Source organism: Megalopta genalis, chromosome 3 (assembly GCF_051020955.1).
Source record: "Megalopta genalis isolate 19385.01 chromosome 3, iyMegGena1_principal, whole genome shotgun sequence".
Lineage (NCBI taxonomy): Eukaryota > Metazoa > Arthropoda > Insecta > Hymenoptera > Halictidae > Megalopta > Megalopta genalis.
In genome coordinates, this window is record NC_135015.1 from 11,696,931 (window position 1) to 11,709,944 (window position 13,014).

A 13,014-nucleotide genomic window follows, 5' to 3' on the forward strand; every position below is an offset into this window, starting at 1 on the left:
TGACTCAAATGTTGAATTGATAAGTAAGAACTACGTTTCACGTACCGAATACCGGACAAGGTATTAATTAACATTGTTAGTTGATGCATTCCGAAAAAACTACATAATAATTGAAGACGAAGTGTTGGAATCTTGAGAACATCTTTCGAAATGAACATCGATCATGAGAGATTTGTGATACTTATCTCTTAAATACTAAAGACATTGAAACTTATAGAAGTACGATATAGAAGGACAGGGGTCATTAATTTATTACGTTACCTTCCGTTACAAACGCGTGCCAAATTAAATATACCTGAAAATGAAAGTTTTTTGGCGAACGTTCGAAGAACGTTGAAGAACATAGCCTAAAAACGATGTATTATAGTTAATTTTCTATTGCTGTCGATGTCGGATATGCAAGATCGATACTTTCTCTATTATCGTTTGTTCTGAAGCGTTGCTCCCAGAGAAACTCAAGGGCGTTCCCAGGGCAGAAAGCACAGAAATCGAAAGTAACGAACCTATCACTATATCGAGGGCTCTCTATTCAGAGAAAGAGTAAATTGGTAGCCGCCTGCCATTGACCTTCTATCGGTTTCTTTGCCGCCATTTACAAGCGTTGCTCCTGGAATAAATTAAAGACCCTCATGGAGCAAAGGCATTTGTTATTCATTTTGTAAAACAACATGCGATGATCTTGCAGTGTCTCATTTAATTTTTTTTCACTTAAATTATTTTTGACTTATTTCTAAACGTAAGAACAAATAGTTGATACTTTCACCACATTAAGGATAAGATTATAGTTCCGGAACTTCATTTTGTTTATTTCGTACAGTCAAGCGACAGCACTGTGCATTTATTTATTTTTACTTCTTATTTAGCGGTTGGAATAAACCGCCATAATCATATTGGAAGGTAGATGGCGCACTTGACCGTGCGCACTGTGGCGGTAAATTTGAATGAGATTTTGAAAAAAATCCATAGTATTGTATTTGATATTTGAATATTTCTATACTAGTAATGTTCGTAGAATGATGGATTAATTGGAAAGAAGTTTTAATAATTTAGTTTCGGTTGCTCTTTTATGATTATTTCAAGAGGTCGCTACCTTCTTGTACGACTTTTTTGATTGACTAATTTTAACATAGATAGCGCAACGGAAAGACTCCTCTATTCTCTTTAATTTGTTTCTATGGAAGTTTATTCACTGTGCAGCATAAAACCGTGATGTGTACTTAGCCTAAGAGGTGCATCAAATTCAAAATGGAGATACCGCCATTATCGTTGGAATAATTCATGGCCATAGGCTACCCTAACCTAAATCTAACGAATGGATTTATTTTATTCAAAAGAAGAATAAGATTTTTAAATGTGCATTTTAAGTGCAGATAAATAGCAATTGTGGACAATACAAGTAAAAATATTATTTTGTTGATGCACATTTTTCATTAACTAATTATTCTTGATATAGAGTTACCTATTTGTGGAAAATACGATGTCATCGATAAAATAACCTTAAAAGGAACGTACAATTGTAATATTTCATACTTCAAGGGTGACAATTTTTACTTTTGTGTCTTTTCAATGACAATTATCTTATATTACGTAACTGATTATCTGCCACATAATTTCTGTTTATACTTTTTAATTGTAGCAAAAGTCGGAAGATACTGGATGAAAGTATGCACAAAGACAACAGCGAACAAATTTATAAGAATTAAGCAGGTTGAAGTGGAAAATAAACAGAAGGCGCTAAATGGTTTGAAAAACTACAATTCGTTGAAAACAGAACTAGCTAGAACATGTCGTAAATTAATGTGAAAAACAATCTAGGCTAAAACCATAAATTTAGATTAATAGCAAAAGATATAGAGGCAAACAAAACATGGACCAAATTAAATATACAGAATTTACTGAATTTACACAATGATTGAATTTTTTAAGTATACTACAAGAAATAACAGATTTTGAGGTTATCTAATCAGTAATATGCACAAACGAGATTAAAAACAGCATACCTAGTAATAAATAATTTGCTAATAAGTATAATCAATATTAAGAATTAAAAACCAATTAGGAAATAAAGTCTATAGTTATCTACACATGGACCAGAAAGTAAATTATGCAATAACAGAATTAATATTAAGAAAATTGGAAACAATACAAATTTTATGGCTGAATGGTATCATCAGTGGCATTGTAATACATATAGATAATCTACTGTCTGAAGGATAAGTACTGTTGAGTTGAATAAACATTAATATGATAAGCCTATATGAGAAAGGTAATTGATTAGCCATGAATGAAGCATACAATGAGATAACATAGTTTACATAGTTATATGCCTACAGCTCTTTCAGTAAATTCTTTTTCAAATCATACTGAGCTCTTTCAGTAAATTCTTTTTCAAATCATACTGAATGAACAGCTATAAATGAACTGTCCGAGAATAATAAATAATCTAAATATAATAAAAAAAAAACTATAGATGATAATAATTGCCAGGCACAATTTCCACCATCAGTGATGCCAATTTTGTCATTAGATTGCAGACGCGATAAGTATTGCTTCACCCAATATCACGGGTGACACCCGATTCCATTTGTAAACGTAATCGCTGCTTGATAATACCTTCAATTCGTCATATATTTTTTTCAAATAATATAAAACCTTATTTAAACGAACCAGATTCATCTACAGGTTCCACCAGAATAAACGACTACTTTTACGTTAATACAATCGTCTTCGATTATTAATTTTTCATTATTTGCCTATTAAACAGAATGAAATTGGGTTGACTGACGATAGCTAAGGCTGTGCACGAAGTTTCCAATTTCATAATCTATTATGTCATTTTAATGTAGATAGACTACTATTTTCCAAACACTTCATTATTTCGAGTGACTCTAGGATTTACATAACTAAATGTTTCTTGCATTTTAAAGAGGAAAGAGACGTATTCAAGACATATACACGATTACCAAAGTGGGAGAGGTATAAAATTATTCAAATAGAACAATATTATATATATATACTCAATTACTATGAATTGGATGGAATTCGTTCAAACAAATTCGAAAATAATAACATTATAATATAATTAACGTGGACTACGTTATTTTACGAATATTTTTAAAATTTTTTTTACGAAATAAATTAACGTTCTAGAGATATGCTTTCTATGTAAATAATACATTCATAGTTACATTTTACATTCTTGAATTTTAAAAAATATATAATTCGCTTGAATAGGCCTTAATACTCGGATAGCCTTCTATAATTTTATGTAACTATTTTCCTCAACATAGTTTTTGCCGTACGTCTCCTAACAAGTTAGTCTGTGTTTTGATTTGAATGAAGCATGTAAAGATTCGAATTAATTGTCAGAAAGACGATTAAATGACGCTGTTTATGCTGTGGGTAAAAGTGGACCCACCCAAGTCTTAAACAACTAAGCGAGGTACTTACGACTGGTAGAAAAATGAAAAGAATCGAAATTGTGTAAATGGAACGGATCAAGTGCAGGGCTGGGTGTGTTTCTACAGAGATATTTACACTCTGTTTCCCCAAGTATCTACGTCGATACGGAGCGTGTACTATTTATACGACGCGAATCGAGAAAGAAACAAAACGTAGAGGAAACAGAACGAAGGCAAAAGGAATCAGGCAGGGATCGCCGAGCATTGTGGACACTTCGAAATTATCAAAAACGAGCCCCGTTGACTTTTATCTCATAGTTCCGGGAACCATGGGATTAACAGGGCTGGTGGGATGAAAGGGGAGGGGGGCGACATTTCGTCCAGTCGAGCTCGAGGGATAAACGGGCCAATCGCAGCGCCGCGTGGTGTCGGTGGACGGGAGAGTTCGGCCGCGACGAGGTAAGCACGGTCCGGTTCGTGAATCTTTCGCAATTCGCTTCTGTGTCCGACCAGTTGCCGAGAAACGCTGGCTGTGCGATGTGAGCGTCCGCGCTGCAGTTTATATTTATCGTATATAGGCAGAGCGGTCCGTTTCGACGAGCGTTTTTCGTCGACGGCGTGTTTCTCTTTGGTCTCGTTGGTCACGGAACGCGTGCACGCCGCGCCACACGGTCCTCCACGGGCCCTCGTAACAGAAAATATGCCAGTGATGCGTTGGATTTTGGGAAAGCCAGTGCCCAACTGTGCCGTTTGACAGTTTCACGTTAGCCAAAACAAAAGCTCCCCTCGAACCAAGTATCGTGATCGAAGGAATCCAGCGCGAGTCGATCCGGGTCCACACGATCCAAATGGAGTGAGCCCAACTCACTTCGCTCGAAGAATTTCGTTCGGTGAGTGTTTAGGCATTTTTAATTAGTGCGCGTTCGCCGGGTGGGGGATAATCGATTTTCGATTCGATATCCAGGCGAAGTGTAAGCACTTACACGTTTCTTCGGTAGCTCTCGCTTTATGTAAGACGGTTTTAGCGATTGGGAAATATGTAGTCGGAGATAGGAGAGAATGGCACGCTGTTTAGTCCTGTGGCCCGAATAGTGTTCCTCGTTTATGTGATTTCAAATTATTTGAATAGTTGTTTGCTCGTTGTAAAGGTATTTCATCGTTGGAGCATGAGTACATGGTTGTACTTAATTTATATTTGAAAAATCTAACTGTGTTAGGGACGTTTTTATCGATAGGAACTAGGAAAAAGGTCAAACAAAAATATGGTTCCCATAACTGTCATCCAAAAGATCTTGCAATATCAATACCATTTGAAATTGATGTGAGAAAGTGGATATTTATCACAACAACTTTTACTTCCGTATATACGTCATATTACATGGTTTCTTTTATTCGAAAATAATTGTTCAATCATTTTTAAGTCAGAGATAAATCTAGGTCTATCTTTCCTTTGTTATGAATTATAAATAACGTATAACAATACAACAAATATCAAAGTTCATCAATAAAGGAAGAATAATTAAAACTTCGGTCCGCCATAATTTAAAAGTAAAAATGCAAATTAAATCAGTAAACCTTCTATCTGTCTTAAAATACCGGTGACACGGTTTAAATTCAAATGTTTTCCCGCCCTTTGCTCGTTTTAAAAATGGCGGATGGTAATGAAGAAAACGGACAGAAATGGAATAGATTAATTAATAATTATGTAGATACACATACTTAACATTTTTTATCTTTGTGAGAATATACATGGTTTTGCATTTTTTCCTTTGACTAAACGATACTATTGTTCCTATGTTAAATTTTCACTTTCTTCTTTATTTCATTTCAAATTGACACCCGCAAACTTAATTATTTTTAGAACGGTCGTAATATTTTAACAAGTGACGATTGCTTTATGGAAATTTCGAGTGCTGTGGCTGCTTCCGGCGATGACTTTGTTCTGAGAATTTCATTTTAAAATGTGAAATACGCGCAATAAGCCAGTCCGAGAATAAAATATTTTTGTCGACGTATTCGAATGCGTTATTGAGGCTAATTATCTGATTTCTGTTATTGATAACTGAATCGAAGGAGAGATGATCACATTTCAAGAAATAATAAAAAATGTGATCTAATTATTGTTATAGTATAAAAATACAACACACGCTTCTTAAATTCTAATTATAATTGAACAATTCTGCATGGATTTCTTTTCTTAAGCCGTAATTAGAATTAGAATTTAAGAATATTCCATACATTTTCGTCCAACATGAGCTCATTCACTGTTACTTGAGAGACACGTGTTTTCTGAAATGGATTTTGGAACCAATTAAACCATTCAGCGATAGACGAAAATTCCGCTACAAGCGAGTATAGCTGACGACATTCTTTTCGTTGACGTCTTCAGCACATACAATGACTTTCATTCTACTACCACTCGTGCATGATGGAACCTCGATGACCATGTACATATATCGCTTTGCGAACTCACCGTTGCCCGAAACGATGATGGAATGTAGTTAATTGTGTATAACGATCGATTTCATTATTCACTGGCCGTGTCGCTACCTGGGCAGATTATAGTATTGCTCATAACCGTTTGAACGACTTAAATCGTTCGTACTTGGAACATAAAATCATTTCACACGATAAATTTATAGCGGGTAGTCGTTAAATTATTTATAATATGCTCGTCTTCTTCCCTGTTCGTTGATCCGAACAATTTTTACGGCATCTTATAATTTCTGCACAATAGGCACACTTTGCGTGGTATTTTTTGTCGGCCATCGAAAAGAATTTCCTGAATGTCAATCATGATTAGACTGCGGATTTTTATGCAAATACAGTCTTTTGTAGACTGATTTATTGGAACGTGAAATTCAAGCAGAATTTCGCTTGCTCTATTGTAATTTCATTTGTAAGAAAATCCTGCCAATCTATAATTCATTTCTTTCGTGGAATTTTCCAAAGCAAAATTACTTACGACTGAACGAAGTAAACGTTTAATTGACTATCTTTTATAATTAATGATCTTTTCAATGATAAAGGTATATATTAAGTCAGCTGTAACATTTAAATCTTCCTCAGTCGAATAGCTATATTTTTTTACAGATGGACGAATTAATCCTTTAATTGTATATCTTTCTTAATTACTCGTTCTTTCAATGTTAAAGGACTTTTGGGACTATAAGCCTTAGATTGTAGCTTCAAGCCTCAAAGTTATGCAATCCAATAAATTAATTGTCCATCTTTTTTAATTACTGTTCTTCTCAATAATGAAGGATTTTTGGAACTAGACACGTTAGATTGAAGCTTCAAGCCTCAAAATTTAAATCTGCTTCAGTACATAACTTCGATAAAAGATGGACTTATATGTGTACTCTTCAGTTAACACGGTATAAGGTTAGCGCAGTGAAAGCAAGCTTGAAAATATGAAATAAAATAGAAATATTATGCTTCGAAGTTCTGAAATGTTTGTGTGCACGGCGCACTTCAAAATACATACGTATGTGTAAACATGCGATACAGATAAACTTTCTTATAAGCATTCGTGCCGAATAACGGTTGTTTTGAACGTCTCGAACAAACAATAACAATTATTATGTGCATGCAACTTATTTGTTCTGCATTTACGTCCGCAGAAATCCTGAATTTATAAATCATTTACTTGCACTGCCTATGCTGTTCGAAACTTTTGCATGCCAGTGTAGCCGCTCGTGCAAGGGAACTCTGACAAACGGCTATAGGCCCGATTTCACATCGCAGGAAACACAGTAATTGCGTTAGAGATTCTATCGTGTTGCGACTGAAATAAAAGCAGTGTAATGAAACCGCGGATACCTGTGCAAAACGAAAATTTACTTGGGAGTCATTGCACTCCGATAGAAATGTAATTCGTTATTTCGCAATCTCGATTATATAAGATCGCAATTCTTCGAATCTACCGCAGTGTTAACATCGCCGAATTGTGTTAGCGCTGAAGATACATTTACCAAAACCGTCGTCGTTGTAAATCCCTCGTTTTACATTTATTGAAAGTAGAACACAATTGAATGCTTCATTCTAGAACATAGAGAATATAACATTCACCGTGGAAAATTTATGAAAAATTGAAACAGTTTAAACGAACTCAATTAAAACGTCTTAAACAATTTAAATCTTGAGGCACACGCTTTCGTGAGACACAACAACAACAGCGTCCGCGATGTTGGCAGAATTATTTAAACTTTTAAGTGCATGTACGGCAGCTGTTTGTATGTACACGTGCACACGTTACCCGTCGTTTAGCAATGAAACTTGAGAATCGTTGTGAAAGGTTGGAGCTCGAATCCTCAGATCACGGTAAATTGTGCCGATAGATCATCTATCATAGCGATACATTGGACTTCACCTGCAAAAATAGAAAGGCTAGCTCGATCGATGATCTTAACCGGTGATCGCGTTCAGCGTTAAGAAAGTTTAAATTTTTGCTGTCTTACGTAATCGATCTACGACCGAATCTTATACGAGCTTGCTGTAGCCGATTGGATTTCATTGTTTATAATGTCAGCGATATCGCGAATCGGATGAACACGGTTCCATTGTCCTCGTAGGTGAATACTCGGTGCAGGTGTCTTTCATTTCTTCTTACAACCGCGGTATTCTATTGTGAAAGAGTTGTGCAAAGAATGATACTTGTTTCGCTTAACTCTAGACGATTATTTAATTAATTACAGCAAAGATTGACAATTAATGAGTGATGCTTACGTGGCGGGTTAATATGCATGCAATTAGACGGAAACAATTTTAACATATATATATATAAATACAAACATAATGGCAACTATTCTCAAGTAATTACATATTACATCATTCGTCCACGGTGGTATAATTATTATGTCATCCTTCATAAATATACATCGTTTGACCAGTGGTAAATCGAAGAGTTCCTGGAAGTGAAAATCGCAAACGAAACGTGTCAGATTAGCGAGCCAGTAAAAATTAAAATGGTAAATCTTTGAGAATTAAAATACGTTTAATCTTTAATCTAGTTCTAGAAATGGCTGAACTAAATGGTATTACTTATTTATTTATTACTAATATTATGTAGTAATATTATGTACTAAGAACATTGATATCAACATATATAGTGTATTGGCACAACAATAAATAAATAAATAATACATTGTTCAACCATTCCTAAGAGAACTAGATTAGGAATTAAAAACGTATTTTAATTCTGAAAGATGTGCCATTTTAATTTCTACTGTACCCTATCGAAGTTGTACACATATTTGTTCGTTCAGATTTTGTCCATCGATATGGATTTATACGGGATGAATCATGATCGCAGCGGATTTTAAAATTAGATTTTAAAACTACTTTGAAACGATACAGTTTGCGAATAAAAGTCGAACATGATTCACGACGATGTCGAGCACGGGAGCAAACGTGACTCTACTTAGGCGAGCGTCGGCCGTCGACTATGGTCTTAAAGAGTTCTTTCACTTCGGTAATTTTCCTTTCTTCGTTCCCGTTTGTTGACTTTGGAAGCGAGGGAAACAATTATCGGGATCCGCTCGCGAATTCCTTTGGTACACTGCAGAGTCGAAGAAAATTTTCTGAAAAACACACCCTCGTGACCGGCGATCGTGACAATTGCTTCGGAACATATTTAAACCGTCCAATTTGGTTTCACATTAATATCGTGCTCGGTGTTCTAGCTCAAAGGTAATTAACATACGAGAGAATATAACCGCTTCCGATGAATTCCAGCTGCCTTGGAGTTCTTGTTAGCACTTGCAATTATATATATATCTAGACTTGCCGTATTTTTATGCGGACTTGATTGCGAAAGGAATGTACCAAGAAATACATATGCTATTTCTGCAAAGTTTCATTCTGATATTGCAATCAGTTGGAAGAGTGTTAGAATGTTGAAATCGGATGACTTTAAGATTATAATTTATTGGAATTGGCCTTCACTACTGTCTTATCTCTCTCTCTCTCTCTCTCTCTCTTTCTGCTAGAAATACTAAACCGAGTGGTTTTCAACATTTAAACATTTATGAGCTAGGAATTTTCCAACAATCATCACAATTTCAGTAATCGTAAAATAAAGTATCTGAAGTGGGTCATTTTGATTTATTTGTCACGTTTTATGTTCAAGTCGGCTATAAATCTTAGGGTAAATAGTTAGCATAGTAAACCAAGGATTTTTGTGCTGAATAAAATTCCCCTCATCAGTCGTAAGCTACATTTATTAATCATTTTAATCCTTTCGATATATAGTGGGAACAACTGTATTGTTTAATTTGCAATATTTAGGAAGTATTTGATCTATCATGATCTTATATGATTTATAATATAAATATTAATGTAAGTACAAGCAATATGATCTGTATGGTATATACAATGTAAAGTCATGAAAATAATATAAAAAGTACATTTTGCATTTTAGTCAGCATTGAAAGGGTTAATAACGCTTTGCTTAAATACTTGTCTTAATGAAGAAACGAATTTTTAATTCTTTAAATGTTTCTACTTTCCCGCACTTGACCTCCTTTCTGTGTGTCGTAATTTTATAAAATCTTGTGAAAGAAATTCTTTGAAAGAAATTTGTGATTTTATCATCAAGCATTACCTACACTTTTCTTTCTGAGATTTGTGAATGATCCCCGTTTCGAAATGTTTTTTCAAGTGTTTCCTGAAGATTCGAAAACAAGAACATAAAGTCTGAGACTTCGGATCGTCGAAGAGAGACCAGAGAGTTTCGCGGGAGGAAGGAGACTCGAAATAAAAGTACCGCCGCGGCTTTATTATTAGGATAGATTGCTGGAAATCGAAATAGCTTGGAAAAGTACTGTTTCGACATCCGTAGTATAGTTCTGTGGAAAAGTTTCTGCCATTCTTTTGCGGACAGTGCACCAGCTAGTGCTGATATTCGATAGAAATCTAACCCGGTCAGCAGTGTATCTCATTCGCCTGAACTTGAAACACACCGCCTCATGCCGGAGCTGATTCATGCGGCAAAAGCCTCGGCAGAAGTCTCGGCAGACGTCCGACTAAATGGCATTTTCAAATGAAACGTTATCGGCCATTTAATACTGCGTCGATAAAACTATAACGGTCGCCGAGCTTCCTGGAAACTTGGACGGTTTTCAATGCTTTATATTTAATCGCGGTCAGTTTCCTGCGCGATCGTAATCGATATCGAAGAAAAACAAATACAAGTCGTTTAGTTTTATTTTGAGAAAGTTGCTGCGCTTCGAAAGGTATTCGAATACATTTTTCAGAATGAAAACAACCCTCGATATTGTCGATGGGAAACGTAAAGTATTCGGAAAACTGGAAAACATTCGCATGAAGGCGGAAATATTCTACAAACGGACTTCATAAAACATCGATATACAATCGATGAGATATTTAGCAACGAAGAATTAAATTCAGTCGAACACGAAAATTTATGTTATCGCGCTTCATATAATACTATGCAACTCGCTTGGTGGTCGATACATAGTTTTGCCCAGCTAGTGATCGCATTCCATCCCCACCGACTATTACGCTAGTCCTTATCTTACTAAATAAGCTCTCCACATATGTATCTTATTCGTACTGGTGTTGTTCCTAGCACTATCTCTCGAGCCATTCGGAACAGAACTGCGATCGAGGTTTGAATTGGTCCGAGCTTCAACTTATTGCTTCAAACTATCGATTTGGCATTACCGTTTGGACGATGTACAATTTCTTGTATTATCATGAACGTCGTTACGAACGGTTATTAATAGACTGCGGATTTTTACGGAAAATTCCTTTAATTTTTCTATTGTTTGAAATGGCAACGACTCGTTTTTGTCTTAAATGCATAAACGCGTTTCTAGGCTAATTGCCAGATAAAACAGTAAAAAGAGAACACTATTTAGTTATTCTTGGACAAGTCTTCTAGTAAACAAAGTTCCTCTATTACATACCTCGAAAGAAGTTCAAGTCGTTTGGTGAAGTTTTAAAGAAGGTTACTGCACTTTGACCCCTTGCCCTATGGTATCAATATTTAAATGTGAAAGTGAAAACGTCACGCAATAGATATAAATTATCTTTCGTTCTGTAAAACGAAAAAGAACTCGTTCTGATAATTTGTACTACTATTAACAATATTTAAAAGTCAAAGTAAAACGTCGCGCAATAGGTATACATTATTTTTCACGTGTAGGAGTTTATTAGAGACAAAGAAATGCTAACGAACGTAGCACTAAAAGAAATCGTAGGGGTTGAAGGTGTACTTTTGGAGCGGCTGTAGAATGTAAACGGGCTTGTCACCTGTGATTTGAGAATCGCTGCCTAAAAGAGGGTAGGATGTTCAAGGTGCTCAAAAACGGGGACGACTCTTTGCGCATCTGGTGAGCTGTTATGTTTGTTTCAATGTGGTTTTATGACACGGCTATTGAGAGGGGAGACGATCAGGTTGACGAACACATGAGCACTAGATTTTAGCGATCGTAAACTAATTTGGTGAAGTTTGCTCACGGTAGAGCTGCCATTTTTGTATACACTGTACGATACAATGGGCACGATAGACACGGTCCAGCCTGCAGGTGTGAGAAAGTTCGCCAGTTGTCATCTGAACAAAGGATTGCCAGGAAAGCTGAATAATATTTGTCGGGGCAAAGAACGGTAGCAGAATTATGGGAAAAGTATATTGTGTCGAGAGCTTGGGAGCGCTATGATACTATTGATATAATTATTAACACTAGAACGACCAACCAGTCAGACATGGTTGGTCCCTGATCGTTTTCTTTCACAGTTAATGAAATTATAGAAACCTTTTTGTGAGAAACATGTTGCTCTAACTTCTCTATTCAAACATATATTATAATTAGACTGCGGATCTTTGTGCAAAATAAATCTTATCTGCAGCAATTTCAAGAAATAGAAGTTCAATCGAAAGTTGTTTTTTGTCATTACAATTTTAATCAATTTATAACAATGTAATCATATCCTTACATTATTTTGATGTTTCTGTTATTTTATTATTCGCCTATGCATTTGTATCGTAAATGCACAAAATCTGCAATCTAATTATATAAGAAATCATGCGATGTTTGAATAAATGCAATCTTGTCGTTGTTACGAAACAGTATTACATATTAGTCGCGTTTGGGGCTGTAGTATTAAACATAAATTAAGAATAAGTTCGTTTTATTTTTTAGAACATTAAAAATGTAGGTCGAAAAATAAATTGCAAATTTTGAATAACCTTAAGAAATATTCTTTTTCGATTGCGTTATTAACACACTTCGATTAGAATTAACTGAAAAAAACTTGGAGAATCTGGATGTAATACTTGACTTGTACTCTGATTAATCTGGTTGGGCCTCTTCACGGACTGGTTTGATAGAGGGACTCGGACAGCCGTAAACAATTATGTGTACGCTCTGATTCCGTTTCTCTTATGTTGTACTAATACTGTCTGGCAACGTGAACACCACGAGAGACGACATAACTGGAGTCAACCGATGACCGAATTGTGAATCTGTGAATGAATCATTAGTAATGATCTCAAAGTAAGCGTAGCGTATTGCTAATTGTAAGTTATAAGTAGATTTGTGTATGTAGATTTTATGTATCTATAATAAAAAAAGGTTGAGTGAATTTT

At 35.4% G+C, this 13,014-nt stretch overlaps 1 protein-coding gene and 2 long non-coding RNA genes across 3 annotated transcripts in view; 2 read left to right on the forward strand and 1 right to left on the reverse strand.

Annotated features, from left to right (window-relative positions):
- Positions 1-1,204: 1,204 nt before the first annotated feature.
- Positions 1,205-2,256, forward strand: LOC143259142 (uncharacterized). The gene is made up of 2 exons (XR_013032947.1): positions 1,205-1,516; positions 1,637-2,256. It is a non-coding gene; the product is annotated as an uncharacterized LOC143259142 (long non-coding RNA).
- Positions 2,257-3,803: 1,547 nt separating this feature from the next.
- Positions 3,804-13,014, forward strand: part of LOC117229421 (uncharacterized) — a 37,409-nt gene continuing 28,198 nt past the window's right edge. The window contains exon 1 of the mRNA XM_033485855.2: positions 3,804-4,291. The gene's annotated coding sequence lies outside the window, so the exon portion shown is untranslated. The remainder of the gene's footprint in view (positions 4,292-13,014) is intronic.
- Positions 7,387-8,014, reverse strand: LOC143259143 (uncharacterized). The gene is made up of 2 exons (XR_013032948.1): positions 7,862-8,014; positions 7,387-7,773 (listed from the first exon to the last, which is right to left on the reverse strand). It is a non-coding gene; the product is annotated as an uncharacterized LOC143259143 (long non-coding RNA).